Source organism: Scyliorhinus canicula, chromosome 5 (assembly GCF_902713615.1).
Source record: "Scyliorhinus canicula chromosome 5, sScyCan1.1, whole genome shotgun sequence".
In the NCBI taxonomy this organism is placed as follows: Eukaryota; Metazoa; Chordata; class Chondrichthyes; order Carcharhiniformes; family Scyliorhinidae; genus Scyliorhinus; species Scyliorhinus canicula.
The window spans coordinates 200,991,692-201,015,279 of NC_052150.1; the positions used below are offsets into that span (position 1 = coordinate 200,991,692).

The 23,588-nt window shown below is 43.3% G+C and overlaps 1 protein-coding gene across 5 annotated transcripts in view; it reads right to left on the reverse strand.

Annotated features, from left to right (window-relative positions):
• Nucleotides 1-23,588, reverse strand: part of zmynd11 (zinc finger, MYND-type containing 11) — a 254,526-nt gene that overhangs the window by 192,769 nt on the left and 38,169 nt on the right. For 3 of the 5 annotated variants that reach the window (XM_038798349.1, XM_038798347.1, XM_038798348.1), the window contains exon 2: nucleotides 7,925-8,124. The exons of the other annotated variants lie outside the window; for them this stretch is intronic. The gene's annotated coding sequence lies outside the window, so the exon portion shown is untranslated. The remainder of the gene's footprint in view (nucleotides 1-7,924; nucleotides 8,125-23,588) is intronic. 5 annotated transcript variants of the gene reach the window in all.

Consider the following 23,588-nt stretch of genomic DNA (forward strand, 5'->3'; position numbering starts at 1 on the left):
CAACTTTATATCTGGCCTGCAGCTGAACATTAACTTCCAAACAGAATCAAATCCCTAGCTGTCTCTCTTCACCCAAAATAAGCTACTTTTAGACGTCTTTGCTACAAGAGGATTTTAGAACAAATTTGTCTCATTAAATTACTTTTCTGTAAGGTTTAAGAGAAGCATTCAAATTTGATCGGTAGAAGAAACAGTCCAACTGGGTCAGTGAATATGCGGCCTAGTTGACTAACAGCTGGCTAAAAACCTACATGGATGAGTGATGACCTAGCCAGTCTGTCTTTCCTCAAGTACACTAACCCTAACAGAGGAATAAAACTAGAAAGAGTGTATAGTTTATTTGAAGAAGAATCACAATGCTGATTCTTGTTTTGTCACATTAACACAAATTATACTAGCAGCATCAAAGTCACAGGGCTGGATTTTTCAGTCGCGCCAATGCAAGATCGCCACGGATGAAACCTGGACCATGTAACGGTCCGTTGACCTCGGGCGGGAATTTCCAGTCACCAGGCGGACAAGACCCAAAATACCCGCCCACAGAGTCATGATGATTTGGAACGTGCTGAATGACAGCATGGTGGCATGGAAGCAAATTCAATAGCAAGTTTCACAGGAGAATGGGACATATACCTAAAATGTAAAAAAGTGCAGGGCTTTGGAGAAGGAGCTTACGATTAACTGGTCATTCTTTCAAAGAGCCAGCAGATGCATGTTAGACAAATGGCCTTTTTCTGTTCTGCCTGGTTATAATTGCGAGATTGGACACATGTAGATGATGTTCAATATATCTCAAAGTAGGGTTCAAATTTGAGCAAAAAGTCTTGAACGCTGTTAAACACATGCACACAAAAAAAAATCAACATCTGGGAAAAACAGTGTTCAACTCTTACCTAACATCAGTGGTGTGAGAACAAGGTAAAACATTGTTTCCCCTCCATAAAGGTGAAAGATTGACGAAAAAGAGGAAATGGCATTGGATACTGAAGTTTTATACTTATTTCACGATAAGATCTTCAGAGAATCATTTTTTCAAAACACACCATTCCTGCATACAAGCATGATGGTGCCTGCTATTAGTAAAACTGCAATAAAAGTCCTCAAGGGCTGCAGCAGTTCAAGAAGGCAACTCATCACCACCTTCTGAAGGGCAACTAGGGGTCGGCAATAAATGGCCTAACCAGCGACGCCCACATCCCGTAAAAATGAATTTTTAAAAATATAAATAAAGCTAAGAAGGCTACTTTGTATATTATTAGAGAATAGGGCCATGCTCCTTTTGAAAGCAACTGGTTGTCTTTTGTGCAGCTTAATTGAAAACTGGTTGTCTGTCAAACAGCTTCATTCACAGAAAATTAGCTGCCTGGAAAGCGACATGATGAGTGACTGCGCAAAGACAGTTTTTAATGACACACAGGACCTGCAGGTATATAGATACTATAGGGAGATTTTTTAAAGTCTTGCCTATTTTTATAAAAAAATCAATGCATAAAAAGAAAATGTTTTAAAATAACATTTTGATAAACTAGAATCAGGACCAGAATCCAAACCAATCATTTAAAAGCACTCAATAATCTAGTATTGTCAAGGTCCCTCAGTAAATCAAACATGTAGATTTATTTTGCATTATCGTAGAACCATAGAAAAGTGCAGCAGAGCAGAAGCCATTCAGCCCCCTAAATCCGTGCTGCTTCTTTTGAAGGTCAGTTAGTTTGATTCCCTCACTCTTTCCAATCTGTATTCACCAACCTTTCAAACAGCTATTCAAATCCTAATCACTCATTACATTAAAGACGTTCCTTTACTAATCAACTGATATGTTCCTTCTCCGAGCATTAATATTCACTAATAAAGGTGATTAAATAGTTCCTCTATTTATTCTATTTTAACCCTTCATAATTTTTTTTTTTTCTTAATAAATTTAGCGGACCCAATTCATTTTTCCCAATTAAGGGGCAATTTACCGTGGCCAATCCACCCACCCTGCACATCTTTGGGATGTGGGTGAGAAACTCATGCAAACACGGGGATGTGCAAACTCCACACGCACAGTGACCCAGAGCTGGGATTGAACCTGGGATCTCGGTGCCGTGAGGCAGCAGTACGACCCACTGTGCCACCGTGCTGCCCTCCCTTCATAATTTTAAACACTTCTATCAAAACTTCTCATGGCCTTCCTTCTCTGCTCTATGAATAATCCCAGCTTTCCCAGTCTATCCATGTTATCTGTACTCATTCACCTCCGAAACCATTCATGGAAATTTATTTTGTACCCTTTCCAAAGTCTGTATCCCCTTTCCAAAGCATGGTGCACAGAATTGGACACAATACTCCAACTGAGGTTTAGCATAACTTCCTATGTACTTTTGCCCTTCTATTTATAAAACCCTGGATTCCCAGATACGCTATTAACGGCTTTGTTCAGTACATTGTTAAATGTACGTTAGAAATTGTATAATTCAGACTTTTCTCAGACACAGAGAAAGCATTGGTAGAAAAAAACTTCCCATCAATACTTAGAAAGGTTCAAACAAGAACACTGCTGTATTCCAAGAGACCATGGGTAAAATTTGCTGGTTACACTACTTTACGAAGTCTGTGTTGTGTCTTGGAACACAATACATAACATGACTGATTTCTCATGACTTTGCATGCAGTAAAAATACATTACATCCCACAACTGTAGTGCAGTTTCTCTCCCATTTTTGTTTCATTGTCTTGATCTTGAACTTTTCCATCTTCCCATTTATTTCACTGTTTCTATCTCATTCTTTCTGAAAGTCTTTGTTTATTTAACTTTTATACATTTTATGTCTGTGTGTGAACTTCATATTGCTCCTTTAGGGATGGATAAATATCTATCCATTACTTATTTTTAAGGTCTTGAATATGCATAGATAGGAGTCAACATGTTCTATCTTGGGGGAGGGTTCAAGAGAGTGGTCTGAGGCATAGCTACAGGCAGTAGGAAACTAAAGATTAGGTTGCAATGGGCACGGTAACACAGTCGCTAGCACTGTTGCTTCACAGTGCCAGGGTCCCAGGTTCGAACTCCAGCTTGGGTCACTGTCTGTGCGGAGTCTGCACATTCTCCCCGTGTGGGCTTGAGTTTCCTCCGGGTGCTCCCGTTTCCTCCCACAAGTCCCAAAAGGTGTGCTGTTAGGTAATTGGGCATTGTGAATTCTCCCTCAGCGTACCCGAACAGGTGCCAGAGTGAGGCGACAAGGGCTTTTCACGATGACTTCATTGCTGTGTTCATGTCAGTCTACTTGTGACAATAAAGATTATTATTATGTAGGTTGGAGCTACATTTTGGGGAAAATAGGGAGGGGGCTTATTCTGGAAAAGACAGTGAAAGATTTGGCATGAGAATTTGGTCTTGAGTACTTTGTCCTCAAGAGTAACCAATACTCTTGTTCAAGCAAGTGAGCCAATTTACAGCGATAGGCAGTGATCAGGAAAACACGAAGTGGGTGAGCAAGCACAAAAGCTGGCAAATACATCAGCAGCTAAGTAGATAGAAAAATGTGAACCTCATGAAAATATTATGCAAAATTTGCATACAAAGAAGTGCAACAGATTTAAATATTGACCAGATGGCATTGGATTCTACATTTTATCATCACAAACAGCTTCAACTTGCCACTACTCTAGAAATCCCTGGATATATGCTCAAGGGCACAGCAAGACGTCCAGTTTAAATTGTTGGTCACGTTTAAGTGAATGGGCTAGGGTCTGGCAGATGGGATACAATGTTGACAAATGTGAGGTTTGGTAGGAATAACAGCAAAAGGGATTATTACTTAAATGATAAAATATTAAAACATGCTGCTGTGCAGAGGGACCTGGGTGCACTAGTGCATGAGTCACAAAAAGTTGGTTTACAGGTGATTAAAAAGGCAAATGGAGTTTTGTCCTTCATTGCTCGAGGGATGGAGTTTAAGACTAGGGAGGTTATGCTGCAACTGTATAAGGTGTTAAGGAGGCCACACCTGGAATATTGCGTTCAATTGTGGTCTTCTTACATGAGAAAGGAAGTACTAGCGCTAGAGGGTATGCAGAGGAGATTCACTAGGTTAATCCCAGAGTTGAGGGATTTGGATTACGAGGAGAGGTTAAGTAGATTGGGACTGTACTCGTTGGAATTTAGAAGGATGCGGAGGAATCTTATAAAAACATATAAAATTATGACGGGAATAGATAGGATAGATGCGGGCAGGTTGTTTCCACTGGCGGGTGAAAGCAGAACTAAGGGGCATAACCTCAAAATAAGGGGAAGTAGATTTAGGACTGAGTTTAGGAGGAACTTCTTCACCCAAAGGGTTGTGAATCTATGGAATTCCCTGCCCATTGAAGCAGTTGAGGCTCTTTCATTAAATGTTTTCCAGACAAAGATAGATAGTTTTTTGAAGAATAAAGGGATTAAGGGTTGTGGTGTTCAGGCCGGAAAGTGGAGCTGAGTCCCCAAAAGATCAGCCATTATCTCATTGAATGGCGCAGCAGGCTCGAGGGGCCAGATGGCCGAATCCTGCTCCTAGTTCTTATGTTCTTGTGTTACAAATAAGAATATTTTCATTACAGTAAATAAAGTGGCCTGAAGGAACACATATGCCAGTTATATTCCCCAGTGCTAACATTAACAGAATTCTTTTTTGAATCTCATGTTATATCAGAAGAATTGATTTAGACAAGTTTTTTTGTTTACAGCCAATTAATTTTCAAAATTTCTGAAACGCAATGGAAATATGACACTACCTCACCCTCAGTTTATCATCCTAGGTGAAATGGAAAAGGAAAAAAACTAGCAGGGCTTACAAATGAATAATAGCCACTTGGTGAAGAAACTAAATAGCACCCATAGAACTGCCTATCAGCAAGGAATCAATTCATTGAGTAGGGAAAATACTGGCAAGAAAAAAAATTACATTTTTAAAGCTTGCAATTTCAATGGTTGACTTGGGGAGTGGGGTGGGGAAAACTAGGGTGAAAGGAAAATCCAGAAGAAACGTTTTCATATTCATGTCAATGTACAGGTGGACTTAAGAGCTTGGATTAGTACTTGAAACTATGATGTAATTGCCATTAAAGAGACCTGATTGAGGGAGGGACAGGATCGGCAGCTAAACATTCCAGGATTTCAGTGTTTCAGGCGGGATTGGGGGGGGGGGGGGGGTAATGGGGGCGGGGGTGTTGCACTACTGGTTAAGGAGAATATCAAAGCTGTACTGTGGGAGGATGCCTCAGAGGGCTCATGCAGTGAGGCAATATGGGTAGAGCTCAGGAATAGGATGGGTGCAGCTCAGGAATAGGATGGGTGCAGTCACAATGTTGGGGTTTCACCATAGGCCTTCCAATGGCCTGCAGGAGATAGAAAATATGTAAACAGAGTTTGGAAATATGTAAAAGCAGCAGGATTGTTGTGGTGGGTGATTTTAACTTCTCCTATATTGACTGGTACTCACTTGGGGATAGAGCCTTGGATGGGGCAGAATTTGTAAGTAGCATCCAGGAGGGTTTCTTGAAACAATGCGTAGATAGTCCACCTAGGGAATGGGCTGTACTGAACCTGGTATTGTGGAATGAATCCGACCAGGTGGTCAAAGTTTCAGTAGGGGAGCATTTCGGGAACTGTGACCATAATTCAGAAATTTTTACGGTACTGTTGGATAAAGGTAAAAGTAGTTCTCCGGTGAAGGTGCTAAATTGGCGGAAGGCTAATGATAACAATATTTGACAGGAACTGAAGGAACTAGATTGGGGCAGATGGGCAAATCAACATCTGGCATGTGGGAGGCTTTCAAACGTCAATTGATAGGAATTCAGGACCGGCATGTTCCTGTAAGGAAGAAGCGTAAGTATGGCAAGTTTTGGGAATCTTGCATAATTAGGGATATTGAGCCTAGACCAAAAGAAAAAGGAAGCATTTGTGAGGGCTAGAACACTGGGAACAGATGACGCTGCTGAGGAATACAAAGAAAGTCGGATGGGGCTTAAGCAAGGAGTCAGGAGAGCTAAAAGGGGCCACGAAAAGTCATTGGCAAACAGGATTAAGGAAAATCCTACGGTTTTTTACATGTATATAAAGAGCAAGAGGGTAGCCAGGGAAAGGGTTGGCCCACTCAAGGACGGGAGGGAATCTATGCGTGGAACCAGAGATATTGGGAAATGGGCGAGATATTCAATGAGTACTTTGCATCAGTATTCGCCAAAGAGAAGGACTTGGTGGATGATGAGTGTGGGAAAGGGAGTGTCGATAGTTTGGGTCACACTGAGGTCAAAAAGGAAGTGGTGTGGGGCGTCTTGAAAACCATTAAGGTAGATAGGTCCCCAGGGGCCTGATGGGATATATCCCAGGATACTGAGGGAGGCAAGGGAGGAATTTGCTGGTGGCTGGACAGAAATCTTTGTATCCTCACTGGCTGTCGGTGAGGTCTGAAGAATAGCTAATGTTATTCCTTTGTTTAAGAAGAGTAGCAAGGATAATCTAGGACATTACAGGCTGGTAAGCGTTACGTCACTGGCAAGATAAATTATTGGAGAAGATTCTTCGAGACATGATTTACTCCCAATTGGAAGCAAGTGGACAAATTAGTGATAGGCAGCATGGTTTTGTGACCTGCAAAGTCTATAACAGTAGAAAGAAATAAGAAATAGATTAGGCAACAGGTAAAACTAACAAAAAGAGAATTAAAAACACTAATACAGCAATTTTCAAACCCAGTGTCACGACCAGCGGGTGGGTCGCGGGGCCATGTGCCATGGCGTTCCTGATCACAGAGCAATGCACCGTGGCATTCTCGATCACAGGAGATAGTGCCCAACAGCTTGACCGGCTTTTAAAAATGCCAGCCGCGACTGGCTTTCAGAATGCCAGCCGTTCCACGCACACGTACCCCCTCAGCAGTGCACAGGCCCGGAGCCGAGCGAGGCAAACACCTCCTCGAGATCAACGCGCTGAACCAGGTGCAGATTTGTTTATTTATTTTTTAAAGGGAGTCTTCCTGCCTGGAGCGGCGGCAAGGAGCAGGTCACATGCCCCGTTCACTGATGCCACGTGTTCTCGGTGCAAGAGAGATTCCTCAAGTTTGTAGATGTCAGCAGTGCTGCTGTGAACTCTAGGGCCTCTGGGGAACAGCCCATGAAGAAGCTGTAAACAGGAACAAAGCAGCATAAAGATGATTACATGAGGTGTGGTTTATTAATTGTGCTACTGCAAATCAGGATGCAAGGTTCATGTGTTTTAGATACAGGAAAGCACTGGCAAATTAAAGTATAAAACACTTAAAACTTCAAAGACATTTGAAGACTAAGCATGGCGAGTTAGAGGTCAATCCATTTTTTTCAACAGATGCAGTGAGATCTTAAATCATCAGCTGAAGTAATTATCAGAAAACTAGCATTGAAGCAAGTGAGATTGTGAGGATCAAGCAGACTCACCTGTCACATTAAAGAAGTGAAAATGGTGAGTCGCGAAGTTCGGGTGGCATGGGTCGTGAAGGATGGCCGGTTGGTAAAAATGGGTCCCGGGCAAAAGAAATTTGAAAAAAACTGCACTAATAGACAGATTAATGATTAGGAAACAAGGAACTCTGTTGATTTCCAATACTGTCTTTCATGTGTGCATTGTCAGAAACATAAGAAAAATATTTGTAGAATTATTAAAAACTGGTGTTGAACTTAAACCCGAAATCTAATATTCAAACATCGCCACCTATCTGATGTCAAAAGACAGCTTAAAACAGGCCAATGTTTGTAACAAAAACATATACTTTCTAAATGGCCTAAATAGCAGGGTTCTGGAAACATATTGTGCAATATACATATTGTGCAATATACATATTGTAGTGGCTTGACTACATACATTTAAACTCAGAAGAGAGAATGTTGACTCAATAATAAGCATAGTGAGGCTATCAGTGCTCACCATTATGATGGGATCAATCAGACGAGAACTTCTGACGTTCACACATGCACGAACGAGATCAGAAAGCCGGAGGTTGCTGTCAGAAATACCCCGCTCCTGTATACAGCGTGCTGATATAGCCCTCGCCAATAGACTCTACTGAAATGACTGCAACAGTGTGGGCTTTCTGTATTGGCCTACTAGTTCCACAGTGATGATGGCTGAAAGAATTAGAACGGGTACATTCAGAAGTAAATAAGATTTTAAATGGCAAAAGTGATAATTATTACCAAACAACTTCACCTGCACTGAAAAAATAATTATGTTCTTATTCTCTCAGAAGAAAACAAAGGTTAGAAATGTAAACTTTTTTAAAAAGGACATCTGTGCTGAGAAGCCTGTAAAAACGCTGTGGGAAACTGACAGTGAGCTGGACTGCAGTTCCTTTTGTCACCCTGGGCCATTGTATCAGCTCCCCTACAACCAGAAACAGTCAGAAAACCATAAAGGGCAGAACACATTTATTCAGTGATGTTTGATTGTAGTAGCCTGTTCCAAAGTACTTGACTAAACGTTTTCAGATATACTTGACATGGACATTGTAATGTAGTAATGTTTCCTTGCCACCAGTAATTCTACACTTTTCTACCTTTCTTACTTAAATTAAGGAGTTTTTTTTAAGGGATTTAACTAAGGGCTGGTTTAGCACAGAGCTAAAGAGCTAGCTTTAAAAGCAGACCAGCAGCACGGTTGAATTCCCGTACCAGCCTCCCCGAACAGGTGCCGGAATCTGGTGACTAGGGGCTTTTCACAGTAACTTCATTTGAAGCCTACTTGTGACAATAAGCGATTTTCACTTCATTTCATTTCCTTGTTCATGGGATGCAGGTATCGTTGGCTCTGCCAGCATTTATTGCACATCCAACTGTCCTTGAACTAAATGGCAATTTCAGAGGGCATTTAAGAGTCAACCACATGGCTGTGGATCTGGAGTCACATGTAGGCCCTACCAGATGAGTTTTTGTGACAATTGATGGTCATCATTTGATTTTTAATTCCAGATTTTTACTGATTTCAAATATCATCATCTGCCATGGGGAGATTTGATCACGGGTCCCCAGAGCATTATCCTGGGTCGCTGGATTACTAGTCCAGTGGCAATACCACTAATAATAATCTTTATTGTCACCAGTAGCCTTACATTAGCACTACTATGAAAGGCCACTAGTCACCACACTCCGGCACCTGTTCGGCTACATGGAGGGAGAATTCAGAATGTCCTAACAGCGTGTCTTTCGGGACTTGTGGGAGGAAACCGGAGCACCCAGAGGAAACCCACGCGGACATAGGGAGAATGTGCAGACTCCGCACAGACAGTGACGCAAGTCAGGCATCATACCTGGGACCCTGGCACTCTGAAGCAACAGTGCTAACTACTGTGCAGCACAAATAACTCCATGTCCCCAAGAGGTCAATCGTCAACTCAGTCTCTTTACTGCATTACAAATATCTTACAAAAGGAAATACGGAGTAAATTGCTAATCTGAGTTTTCTTAGTGACAAACTAAAGCCAATTGCAACGGAGTACAGTTGGTAAAAGGCTCATCAAGTCATTAGCTGCTGCGAGAGGACATTTGGCAATGCACATAGAATAATTTGCCCAAACTAAAATATAGCAAACACAATTTTGCCAGCAGTATAAAAGCAACAAATCTGAAGTCTTGGAGCAAAAGAGATGCTGTTATATTTAACTGTAAAATATTCCAAAGTGCCCCCATAATTCTGTTTACCATTGATTTTCCGATTTAAACATAGTGAGCTGTTTAAATGCTTATGCTATTAAATGAAATGACATCCCACTGCTAAGATTTGAAGTTATGATCCAACAAGCTATTTACTTTGTTCGGTTATACATACACACTGAGCTTGATTCACCATTATGTTGGAACAGGTGCACAGCTTGTTTGATCCAAGGCTTGCATCATGCAATTGACTACCTGTTTAGCCTAATCAAACAAAAGCTCGAAAAGAATACAGAAACTTTAAAAAATACTAGAAGATCTCTCATGTCATTGCTCAGGGGTAATATGGGAGTGCGGTTACTGATATTTACTAGTCTTTTTGCAGTCTAAATGTGACAGTGATCATCATTTTGTGAGGCGCAATGTTGCTACGAGAGTGCAACAAGTTGAAAAGAGGTTAATTATATACAAAGCATGAATGTGGGAGTGAGGGTGTGTCCGGGCAAAATCATTTCATCTAAGGAAATCCCACGTTAATTTGGGTCATTGACATTCCTTTCATTTTAGTGGCTCCACTTTCAGTTGATTTGATTCCATGCTACATTAGTTCCTTTTGTTGTCAGAAGATGAAGATGTTAAAGATGGCAGCACAGTGGCACAAAGGTTAGCACTGCTGCTTCACAGCACAAGGGAACCGGGTTTGATTCCCCCCTTGGGTGAATGTGTGGATTTTTCACGTTCTCCCTGCATCTGTGCGAGTTTCCTCCGGGTGCTCCGGTTTCCTCCCACAATCCAAAGATGTGCAGGGTAGATGGATTGCCCATGCTAAATTGCCCTTTAGTGTCCAACGGTTAGGTGGAGTTATGGAATAATAGGGTTAGGGCGAGGGAATGGGCCTGGGTAGGGTGCTCTTTTGGGGGGGCCGGTGGAGACTCGGTGAGACAAATGGCCTCCTTCTGCACTGTAGGGATTCCATGTTATAGCAGGCACTTCGATAAATTCAAGGTAATCAGGCAGAATCAACAAAGCTTTGTGAAAGGAAAGTCATATTTAACCAATTTATTGGAGTTCTTTCAAGTAACATGTGTTGTAGATAAAGGTGCTAATGTACTGTACTTAGATTTCTAGAAAGCATTTGATAAGGTGGCAAGTTATTGCAAAAATAAAGTCCGAAGGGGAGTGTGCAGACCATCAAAGTGAACGTACTGCTTAGGTTCCTCTTCCTGTTCAGATCCATACTGGTCTTCATCCCTAAAGGTCTTCTTCCACAACATAGGCAAAATGATCATGGCGTTCATGTGGGGGGTAAGAACCCAAGAACCCCAAATTGACACTGCAAAGGAGGAAAAATATGGGTGGCCTGGCCCTGCTGAATTCTACACTACTACCACTGGGCAGCTACGGCGGAGAGAGTGAGGGGATGGATATGTAAACCCAATATGGAATAGACATAGAATTTTACAGTGCAGAAGGAGGCCATTCAGCCCATCGAGTCTCCACCGGCTCCTCACCCAAGAACATAGAACATAGAACATAGAACAGTACAGCACAGAACAGGCCCTTCGGCCCTCGATGTTGTGCCGAGCCATGATCACCCTACTCAAACCCACGTATCCACCCTATACCCGTAACCCAACAACCCCCCCTTAACCTTACTTTTTAGGTCACTACGGGCAATTTAGCATGGCCAATCCACCTAACCCGCACATCTTTGGACTGTGGGAGGAAACCCACGCAAATACGGGGAGGACGTGCAGACTCCGCACAGACAGTGACCCAGCCGGGAATTGAACCTGGGATCCTGGAGCTGTGAAGCATTTATGCTAACCACCATGCTACCGTGCTGCCCAAGGTCCACACCTCCACCCTATCCCCATAACCCAGTACCCCTACCCAACGCTACGGGCAATTTTGGACACTAAGGGCAATTTAGCATGACCAATCCAGCACATCTTTGGACTGTGGGAGGAAACCGGAGCACCCGGAGGAAACCCACGCACACACGGGGAGGATGTGCAGACTCCGCACAGACAGTGACCCAAGCCCGAATCGAACCTGGGACCCTGGAGCTGTGAAGCAATTGGGCTATCCACAATGCTACCGTGCTGCCCACATGGAAATGGGTGAGGATGAAGGAGTCTTCCTGCAAGGGAATGACCCTCCGGGCCCTCGCCATGGCAGCGCTTCCATCTCCTCCCCCTCTTCCCCCCCCCCCGATGATATACATATCCTGCCCAGTGGTGGTAGCCACACTAAAGACATGGAACCAGATGAGACGGTATTTTGGTCCAACCGAGATGACCCCCATTGCTCCCATCCTGGAAACCACAAATTCCCACCAGCCATGCGCGCCACCACCTTTAAATAATGGAGACAGGATGGGGGGACGCTAACAGTCAGCAACGTCTCCGCACTTGGGTCTTGGAAAGGGGGGGAAAAGTTAAGGGGGGGGTTGTTGGGTATAGGGTGGCTACGTGGGTTTGAGTGGGGTGATCATTGCTCGGCACAACATCGAGGGCCGAAGGGCCTGTTCTGTGCTGTACTGTTCTATGTCTACATAGGGGACAGACTAGCAACCTTGGGCGAACTGATGGAAGACCTGGAACTACCGACAGGATAGGAACTCAGACTCCTCTAAATCAAATACTTTCTCCACAAGGAGACGGCAAGATACCCCAGGGTCCCGAGAGACTATTCGAGAAACTGATAAACACTAACAGTAGGGTTTGGGGGGGGGAGACTACGGGATCACCTATGGGCAGCTACTGGACAGGACAAGACTACCACTGGATGAAGTCAGACAAAAATGGGACGATGAACTGGTGACGGAAGTGGCTTTGGGACTCTGGAGTGAAGCGCCGAACAGGGTGAACTCCACCTCCTCCTATGAACAGATAGGAAACTATTCAAACCAAACCAAAGTAATTCCACCTTCAGTCATTGAACTCCAATATGCAGATGATGCTGATGTGAGCTCACTCAGAAACTGAGCTCCAGGTAGGTCATCATCAACTTTTTCTCCAAGGAATATGAGAAAATGGGCCCTTCCACTAAACATCCTTTAAAGCGGATAAATCATCAGGACTGGATTGGGAGCAGTTTAGAATTCAGCAAAGGAGGACCAAGGGATTGTTTAAGAAGGGGAAAATAGAGCATAAGAGCAAGCTTCCGGGGCACTGACTGTGAAAGTTTCTATAGGAACGTGAGAAAAAGATTGGTGAAGACAGTCAGAGACAGGGGAATTTAGGATGGGGAACAAAGAAATGGCTGACCAACTAAATAAATACTTTGGTTCTGTCTTCACAAAGGAGAATATAAATAATATACCAAAACTTTTGGAGAACACAGGATTTAGTGAGAAGCAGGGCCTGAAGGAGATCAGTATTAGTAGAGAAATGGTATTGGGAGAAATTGATGGGATTGAAGGCCGTTAAACCCCCAGGCCTGATAATCCACATCCCAGAGTATTTAAGGAATTGGCTCGAGAAATAGTGAATCGGTTATCTGCCAAGATTCTGGAACAGTTCCTACAGACTGGAAGGTAGCTAATGTAATCCCACTATTTAAAAAGGAAGGTAGAGAGAAAACAGGGAATTATAGACCAGTAAGCCTGACATCGGTAGTGGGGAAAATTCTAGAATCCATTATTAAAGATTTTATAGCAGAGAACTTGGAAAACCATGGCAGGATTGGAAAGAGTCAGCATGGATTTATGAAAGGGAAATCATGCTCGAATAATCTACTGGAACTCTTTGAGGATATAACTTGTAAAGCTGAAGGGGAGCCAGTGGGTATGTTTTATTTGGACTTTCAGAAGGCGTTCGTCCTCTTCCTGTGCCGTAAACCTTCTACGGTTCTTAATTCCCTGAAAGCCACGGTCATGCTCCAACTAGCACCCACAACATCTGCCTTCATCAATTAAGAGTTCAAAATCTCGATGACATAGTGGTTAGCACTGCTGCCTCACGGCACCGAGGACCCGGGTTCAATCCCAGCCCCAGGTCACTGTCCGTTTGGAGCTTACACGTTCTTGCCATGTCTGCATGGGTCTCACCCACAGAACTCAAAGATGTGCAAGATGGGTGGATTAGCCACGTTGTGCCCCTTAATTGAATTTTTTTTTAAAGAACTCAAAATCTGACATGATCCTGGAAAATTTGGATCATTTTCCAAATCTTGGAAGCCTCCACTCGATAAAAGCTGACATAGCTGACAATATTCGCCTCCAATGTCGGCTCAGTTTGCAGCCAACTGAGGAAAAGGGATTTGCAGACCAGGATCTCAAACCAAGATTTGGCGTCATTATTTATCAGGCACAGTGACCCTTGTGCTTGCAAAACCTTCAACAAGCTCAAACCACAGGAGAAGTACCACCAATAGGGCCTTAGCAAGATCCTCCAAACCTGGTGGCAAGAAAAACAGTCCAGCTGTAGTATCCTCACCCAAGCCAGCTTGCAGGCACTAATCAGTAAAAAACTAGTTCTGCTGGGTAGGCCATGTAGCTTGTACACCCGACACCAAATTCCTGAAGCAACTTTGCAGCTTGGAATCCATTCACAGTAGCAGCAGACACCCACGAGGACAATGGAACTTCTTTAGGGATGCGTACAAGTGTCCCTGAATAGGTCAAACATCCCCGCTGACTCATGGGAGTCACTGGCTTATGATTGACCAAAATGAAGAAGGTTCATTCAGGAAGGCACCAAACACATCAAGAGGCTTCATTGGGAATGTAGAGAGGCAAAATTAAGGCATTGTAGAAATTTCCAAAACACCATCACGTTGGCAGGATCTACGGATTGCGTATTTGACTCATCCCAGAGCCCAAACAGGAGTGGAAGTAATTCTCAATCTCAAGGGACTGCCCAAGGAGAGAAACAATTGCAGCAAGTCTTCCTTAATCTTGTACTTCAATATGACCAGGGAGGGAAATCATGGGTCTTGGTGCTTTTCCTGTGTACAGGCCCATTTTAACCCTCCCCCCGACATCCTTTTGAGTGAATTGGGAGCCATAGTCAAAGTGGGGACAACGGTTTTATTTAGGTTGAACAAAACTTCTTAGCTTTTGTACTCTATGCCTTTATTTATAAAGCCTATTGAAAGCCCAGGTTTAAGAATGATACACTTTACAACCGTGACTTTGCCAGACAATTACACACAAATTGGCCATTCATATTATGCAACTAGCTCGGCTTCTTTGAACCGTTGCAATATCTGGACCACAACTCGAAAATACTTGAACCTCAAGCGCTACAAAACAAACAATCCTATGTGCAAATGAGAGTATCTTGAACTACCAGTGACATATTCTATTGGCGCATTACTCTGGTTTCAATTCGAAGTTTAAAAATAGCAACAAAAAAAAAAAGGCCTTTCAGTAAATTAAATCAATTCACCTGCAAGAATATGATACTGCTACCCACACAAGTGGGCTTTGTTAACAGGAAAATTACACTTTGCGTTGAGTGATAAATATTTTTCCATTTTAAATCAAAATCAACTACACTTAGAAATGTTCAACATGGGGCACGCAATAGGAGAGCAAAATACTGCAGATGCTGGAAATCTGAAATATAAACAGGAAATGCTGGATATATTCAGCAGGCCAGGCAGCATATGTGGAGAGAGAAATGTAGTCAACGATTCAGACCAATGATCTGAACTAGTTCTGATGAATGGTCACTGACTTTGTTCTCTGCACAGATGCCACCATAGTGTTGAAAATGCTCATTTCCAACAGAGCAAAAGTAACCCCTTTTGCCAGCCCTGCAAAAAGCAATTAGACGTCCTGTTATAGCCTCTCAGTCCCCGACTGCAAGAAACCCAGAAGCAGCTGCCTGAGATTTGGCTTGGCACAACATTAAGCATAATTTTTTTTGTTAAAGCTAAGGTATGAAGAAAACAAACAACTTGCTGAGCAAAAAGATGTCAAAGCAATAAATTGATCATTTCGAAAGGGTAATTAATAAAAATGACCATTAATATGTGCTAAGCAGCAGCAGGGTTAACTAATTTTTTTTTAATTCATTCATGGGATATGGACTTCACTGGCTTGTCCATCCCTAATTGCCCTTGAAAGGGTGGCGATGAGCCGCCTTCTTTAACCCATGCAGTCCATGTGTTGTTGGGGCATCCACAGTGCTACAAGGAAGGGCATTCCAGAATTCTGACCCAGCAACAGTGATGAAATGGCAATATAGTTCCACGTCAGGATGGTTTGGGGCTTGGAGGGGAGGTTAAAGGTGGTGGCGCCCCCATGCGGGGCTGGTTTAGCTCACTGGGCTAAGTCACTGGCTTTTAAAGCAGGCCAGCAGCACGGTTCGATTCCCGTACCAGCCTCCCCGGACAGGCGCCGGAATGTGGCGACTAGGGGCTTTTCACAGTAACTTCATTGAAGCCTACTCGTGACAATAAGCGATTTTCATTTTTTCATTTCATGCATCTGCCACCTGTCCTTCCTGATATAGTTTGGAAGTTGCTGTTCAAGGAGTCTTAGCAAGTGACCACTTTGCAGAACACCTCCGGTCCATCCGCAAGCAGGACCCAGCCCTTCCTCTCACTTTCCATTTCAACTCACCACCCTGCTCTCACGTCCACATGTCTGTCCTTGGCCTGCTGCAAATGTTCCAGTGGAGACCACTGGAGGAACAGTGCCTTATCTTCCGATTAGGTATGTTACAGCTTTCTGGACTTAAGTTCAACAACCTCAGACTGTGAACTCTCTCCATCAACTTTATCCCATTTTTATTTCTATCAATTTATTTTTATTTTCATTTCCTCCATTAATCTGTTTATCCCTCACCATTGATTCCCCCCTTCCTCCCACTCCACTTGGTCCAACTGTTCCTAGTTGCCTTTACACACTGTGTTCTGCCATTCACACATTCTAATCTCTTTATGTGCACTATCAGCACCCTTCTTAGCCTTAAATCACCTCATTTACATTTCATTTATCTTCTATCCGCGACATCTTTGTCTATCCTCCACCAACTGCTGGCCCCCTATCCAGCTCCACTGCTCCCACCCCCTCCCCCCCCACACTGCTCCCCCCCTCCCCCCCCCACACTGCTCCCTACCCCTCCCACCCGCCCCCACTACAGTATAAATCTGACCCCATTTCCAGTTCTCTCCAGCTTTGACAAAGAGTCATCCAGACTCAAAACGTTGGCTCCCTTTTCTCGCCACAGATGTGGTCAGACCAGCTGAGATTATTCAGTATTTTCTGTTTCTGTTTCAGATTCCAGTATCCACGGTAATTTGCTTCTAATTTAGCGAATTGGTGATCTTGGGTTTGGAAGCTGCTGTCGAATGAGTCTCACCGAGTTGCTGCAGTGCATCTTATAGATGGTATACACTACTGTCACTTGTGTCAGTGGAAGAGGGAGTGCCAATCAAGTGGGCTGGCAAGAAGCAGAATAAGAGATGGTAGCCATGATGTGGAGATGTCAGCGTTGGACTGGGGTGAGCACAGTAAGAAGTCTTGCAACACCAGGTTAAAGGCAGCATGGTAGCATTGTGGATAGCACAAACGCTTCACAGCTCCAGGGTCCCAGGTTCAATTCCGGCTTGGGTCACTGTCTGTGTGGAGTCTGCACATCCTCCCCGTGTGTGCGTGGGTTTCCTCCGGGTGCTCCGGTTTCCTCCCACAGTCCAAAGATGTGCAGGTTAGGTGGATTGGCCATGATAAATTGCCCTTAGTGTCCAAAATTGCCCTTAGTGTTGGGTGGGGTTACTGGGTTATGGGGATAGGGTGGTGGTGTTAACCTTGGGTAGGGTGCTCTTTCCAGGAGCCGGTGCAGACTCGATGGGCCGAATGGCCTCCTTCTGCACTGTAAATTCTATAATAATGTTTGTTTCAAACACTAGCTTTCAGAGCACTGCTCCTTCCTCAGGTGATTCAGACAGAATAAGAGAGGGACAGACTCGTCCTCAATCCTGGTCATGAGGGATGGGGGAGGGGACTAGGTCTGAGCTAAAGAATCACCTCAGAGTGGTGCACGTTCTGAGCTGGCCTTCGCTGTGTGTGCACGCGCATGCACGCACACACATGTTTCACACACGCCCAAGGGACGAATGAGAGGAGATATCAAGTAGGGAGGGGCCTTGTGGGGGTAAATTAAACATAAAGGAATTAGGTACTATACCTTACCCTAGGTCTACACTACAGAGCCTCCAGCCAATCTGGTGAAAAGCACAAAGTGAAAAAGCAAGAAGCGACAACATCCAAGGTGAACAGTCCACGAGACAAATAAGAAAATGGGGACTGGGTAATCTGGCACAACCTACTCAGCTAATGATTGCTATTGCTCAGAACAGCTTCCAGATTGGGGATGGTCAGTGTTCAAAGCAGCAAATCTGGTGAGTAGGCCACTCCAGTTGACAGACTGCTGAAACAATGAGCACAGGCTAACATGGAGCACTGTTCCCCCATGTTTAGCACCTTGTTCATCCCCTTTCCCAGGCCTCGACCCCAATCCTCTTACAATAAGAGCCAACATGGCATTCACCTTCCTGTGCTTACTAAAGCAGCATGTATTCATTGTCATGAGCTCTCTAAACAGACATTTACACGTTTCACACCTGAACAATATTCCGCTTTTCTATTCATATTACTTAAGGAAACAACCTCAACTTCTCCACATTATACCATTATGGGCTAGGGTTTTTAAAACTCCAAAGTATATAATGGAGTTCACCTGACCTATAACTTTTTGTTGAATTTGGCTAGGATGAGCAGAAGAGCCTGCCTTCAGGTGTTATTCAACAGAATTCTTAGGCGCTTTTAATTTTAAAAAATTAGCTTTATTCCAAGAATTTAATTAACATTTGTATAACACACACAGCAAGAATTTTCATCAACTACAAACGTAAATACCCCACACTGCTACAGTAATATATGTATAACCCTTAATGAATCCCCCCTTAACAGTTCCAATTCAATAACAAAATCCAAGTAAAACCAGAAACCCCTTTTCAAAGACGTGGCCCAGCACACGGCATTCTCACTGGTATAACACTGTTATTATTGATACTTTTGTTCCCTTTTTCAAACAGCAGATTTGAATTCCTTCTCGAATGCAATTATCTCTTTTAAGTTACCAAGTAGTCTGGAACAGCTTTTAAAATGAAGATAGAGAAAAACACTTTTTTCAACCTGTGCAGTTCAAACCTGTCCAAACTCAAAGCGAAAGTAAAACTCAGAGCCACAGCCCAGCACCACCCACATAATGACATTTGTGAAGCCATGAGATAAGACAAAAACATTTCTTAAAGCGACACTCCCATGACAATACCCCATCTGCCAATTTGTTGCTCACTCATTTGAGCTGATGTACAGCTGTTTGCTTTTTATCAACACTTACATTCCGCTTTGTATGGTCAGTAATTTTTAATACATCATCAATAACATAGATTACAGGCAGCACAGTGGTTAGCACTGCTGCCTCACGGTGCCGAGGTCCCAGGTTCAATCCTGGCTCTGACTCTCTGTCCGTGTGGAGTTTGCACATTCTCCCCGTGTTTGCGTGGGTTTCGCCCCCGCAACCCAAAGATGTGCAGGGTAGGTAGATTGGCCACGCTAAATTGCCCCATAATTGGGAAAAATTAATTGGGTACTAATTTTTTTAAAAAATAAAATAGATTACAAATAGCTAAAGTCCCAGCAATGATCGTTGCGGAACCCTCTGCTTACATCCTGCCAACTTAAAAATGTCCCGTTAATCCCAACTCTTTGCTACTTGCCTGTTAACTACACCTACTGCATCAGCTGAAGCCACTGAAAGGATCATTGACCATAGTATCAAACTATAACTGCTTCTCCAGCCTTACCAGATTAAAAAGACCACTATACATGGTAATATATTACTCTTCCCCCCCCGCCCCCAAATCAGCGAGCCCTTATGTAGCTTGTATATAAACCTTTTCTATGGCACCATACTGAAATGCGCTCAAAAAATAAATTTCTCCAGCAAAAAAGCCCAGGAACATTCATAATCTTCTTACAATTGGAAGTCCAAAACGGCAAGATCTATTTAAGTATAAACAGGGTGGTTAGCAACAATGCAAACACAGCCATCAATTGCACATACTGTATAAAAGTAGCTATTGATATTGGGTCCATAGAGATCTGCATTCCAAAAGACACATTGCAGCCCAATTCTCCAACAGGAGAACAAATATGCAACCAACAAATCGTTAGAAAACACTGGCAGACAAGGCAAAAGAAAACAGCTGATCTGGTATTGTGCATGATGGAAATGGCAATAACACTTTGACTGCATCATTGTGCTGCCGCCACTGCATCCATGCACCATGACTGATTATATTCCCGTCATTCCCAATAGGTGGAAAATGAAACATGGACATTAATTCAGGTACAAACTGCATCTAGACAAATTTATGTTTCAGGTTACAAGTCAACTAAATCTCCAGTTCTGAAGACTCTAGATGAATGCACTGATCAGATACCATGGAGCTATGTAATTACTATTAAATATGTATGTTTTACTGATCAGGTGTATATGCATGAGATAAATATATATGTACATATAAAAATAATTTGCAACCTTGCAGAAATTATGTTTGAAAGAATATTTAGAATTTTGATCTGGTAAGATACATCTTAGAGGGGAAGAGAAGGTTAAATTCTTAATTTTGTAAAAACCTCTGTTCAATTTGAGATACAATACAGAAATTAGATGCTGCACCGAAGCGGTTTTCTTGTTTGACAATGATAGAGGGCTCAAAACCAATTTCACAACTATGGCTAAAGGACAGACACGACTGGAGTGTAATATTTCAGTTTCTATAGTGACACAATCAATTTCCAGAGTTACTAAAACAGGAAGACGGAGCGTGAAAAACAGGCAGGAAATCATTTTCAACTCACAGTTAAAACCTTTACCTAAAATATACAAGGCAAAGACTATTTAGCTATCATATTTATTCCATCATTTAGCAGCACTAAATACGTCATTTCATTCTTCACATGATTAAGCACAAACACCAAAAAATGCAAATGCTCTTCATCTTCATAAGCATGGTTATATTGGTTAACAAGCAAATTTTGCCACTGCGTTGAAATTGTGTATATTCTTAAAAGCAATAATAATAATAATCTTTCTCGTCACAAGTCAGCTACATTAACACTGCAATTAAGTTACTGTGAAAAGCCCTTAGTCGCCACATTCTAGCTCCTGTTCGGGTACAGAGGGAAAATTCAGAATGTTCAATTCACCTAACAGCACGTCTTTCGGGACTTATGGGAGTAAACCGGAGCACCCGGAGGAAACCCACGCAGACACAGGGGGAACATGCAGACTCCGCACAGACAGTGACCCAAGCCGGGTATTGAACCTGGGACCCTGGTGCTGTGAAGCAACAGTGCTACCCCCTGTGCTGCCCCATAGTCAGCTACAATGTTCATTCTACCCTTCAACTACAACATACCAACTTTTAGTACAGTGAAACCTGTAAATTGAAGCCAATGGGTCTTCAGGTGTCCTTATCTTTGCAATAATCATTGTATGGTGGTGTTAGCCAGCTTGTTCAAAGATTCATGAATTTTATCCCGAAATATTAGTTTTGTACCAATAAGCTCACCAACATTTTCAATACTAATTTATTTTCACACAAATAAACTGTATAAGGGCAGCACGGTGGCCTAGTGGTTAGCACAACCGCCTCACGGCGCTGAGGTCCCAGGTTCGATCCCGGCTCTGGGTCACTGTCCATGTGGAGCTTGCACATTCTCCCCGTGTCTGCGTGGGTTTCGCCCCCACAACCCAAAAATGTGCAGAGTAGGTTGATTGGCCACGCTAAATTGCCCCTTAATTGGAAAAAATAATTGGCTAATCTAAATTTATAAAAATAAAAAAAATAAAAAAAATAAACTGTATAATGTACATCTATTAGAATAACAAAAGGAAGCATAATGGGAATACCACCCCTTGGACGTTCCCCACCAAGCCACCTATCGCCCTGACTTGGAAATAGATCACCATTCCTTCACTGTCAGTGGGTGAAAATCATGGAACTCCCTTCCTAACAGTACTGTGGGTATCCCTACACCGCAGGGGCTGCATTGGTTCATGGCAGCAACAGTACTGTGGAGATAACCTACATCACAGGGACTGCATCGGTTCAGGGCAGCAACAGTACTGTGGGTGTACCTACACCACAGGGACAGCATCGATTCAAGGCAGCAACAGTATTGAGAGTGTACCTATACAGCAGGAACTGCATCGGTTCAAGGCAGCAGCTCGCCACCACCTTCTCAAGGGCAAATAGGGACAAGCAATAAATGCTTACCTAGCCAGCAATGGCCACGTCCCGTGAATGAAGGGGAGAGACGATACAATGACAGAGACATTGATCAGGCATGGCCCCGCCTCTACACTTTCTTCTGGAGAATGGGTAAATTATACTTGGCAAAGAACACCAGGGGTTGGCTTAATCTGCTGTGCTGCAGAGTTAATCCACCGGCAAACAGACATTGAGCATGTTAACTACAAAGACAACATCACTGGTGGGGCATGAGAATTGCAGGATAGATACAGAATGTGAGTAGACCATGATGATAATGGTGCTCATCAAACACTTGATAGCAGGTTTTGACAGACCTCACAAAGTTCTAGTTGAGGGGGTTGAAAAATAGTGCGAGTGGGAGGGAAGGTATCCAAACAAAATCACCGTGGTTTTTGATGCTGCATTTCATTGAAGTCCTCGACCAAATAAAAATGAAGATTCCACTGGTCATCCAGGAGTTCTTGTTGAGTTCCTAGGTACCGAGAAGTGGCTTACATCTAGGTTACAAAAACCCTTGTGTTTTAGCAGTATGGCCAATGAACAGAGACTTGCTGAGCTCACAAACAACTTGTAATGGAGCACAGTTCCAGTGTGGCACTTGGACCTTTGCCACCTATACATTTCTTGATGGCCTGAGACTTATCAGACATAAACAACCCAATTTCATCCATATTATAGATGTCACTTGGTCCATGTGACCCAACAATGGACACATGGTAATGCTTTCACTCTGACAGCACTGGCACACTCGCATGAAGGGGACTTGGTCGGAGATGGAGTGACTATTGTGGAATGACTGCAGCCACCCAACGGAAGCATTAAACATGTGATATGTAGGGACTTAGCAAACTTGAGAGCTTTTTAAAAAAAAAGTTTATTAAGGTTCTACATTTTAACAAAGCAATGCCACAAATTACAAAAACAAAATGTACAATGCCATAAGCAAAGGAAAAAGCAGCTCGACATTCGTGAATACAGAGAGGGACAGGAGAACAACATAACTGGCTCTGTACAATCGTTAGACATGACTAGATACATCTACAACCCCACTAGAAACAGCCCCATTAGAAACAGGATGAGGCCATGAAAACATGGTAAAATGGTGGACACCTTCCTATGATGCATCAGCTTGCAATTACCACGTGAATTCAGGATTGGTTTTCTGTGCCATGTACCGGCAAGCACCAATATGCATCTCCTTCACCTCCAGCAGCACCAAAGACATACCACAGCCTCCACTTCCCGGATGCCAGACCCATCTGTACTCATACAGGAGCTAAGCACGGATTCTTTGTACCCACCCTTACAAAAAAAAAGAAAACATGCAAACGCCCCAGTTCTAAGGGGAATGACATAGATCAGGGTTTTTCAAAGTGAGGGTCAAGACATGCGGGTGGGTGCCAGAGCGATCAGTCCTGCCGTTCCCACGGTGGTCCCAATTACGGAAGAAGTGCTGAACTTCCGCTACATGGAAGAATTGCGGCCGCTGCTGCCTTTTAACTGGAGATACAGATTAGGCTGCGTTGAGTCTTCGAGCCAGAAGCGGCAGGAAAGAGAATAGTTCATGTGCCTCGAACATAGAATTGTCATGAAGCGTGGTCCAGGGATGTTCTTTTGGTGGCGAAGCAGGGAGCAGA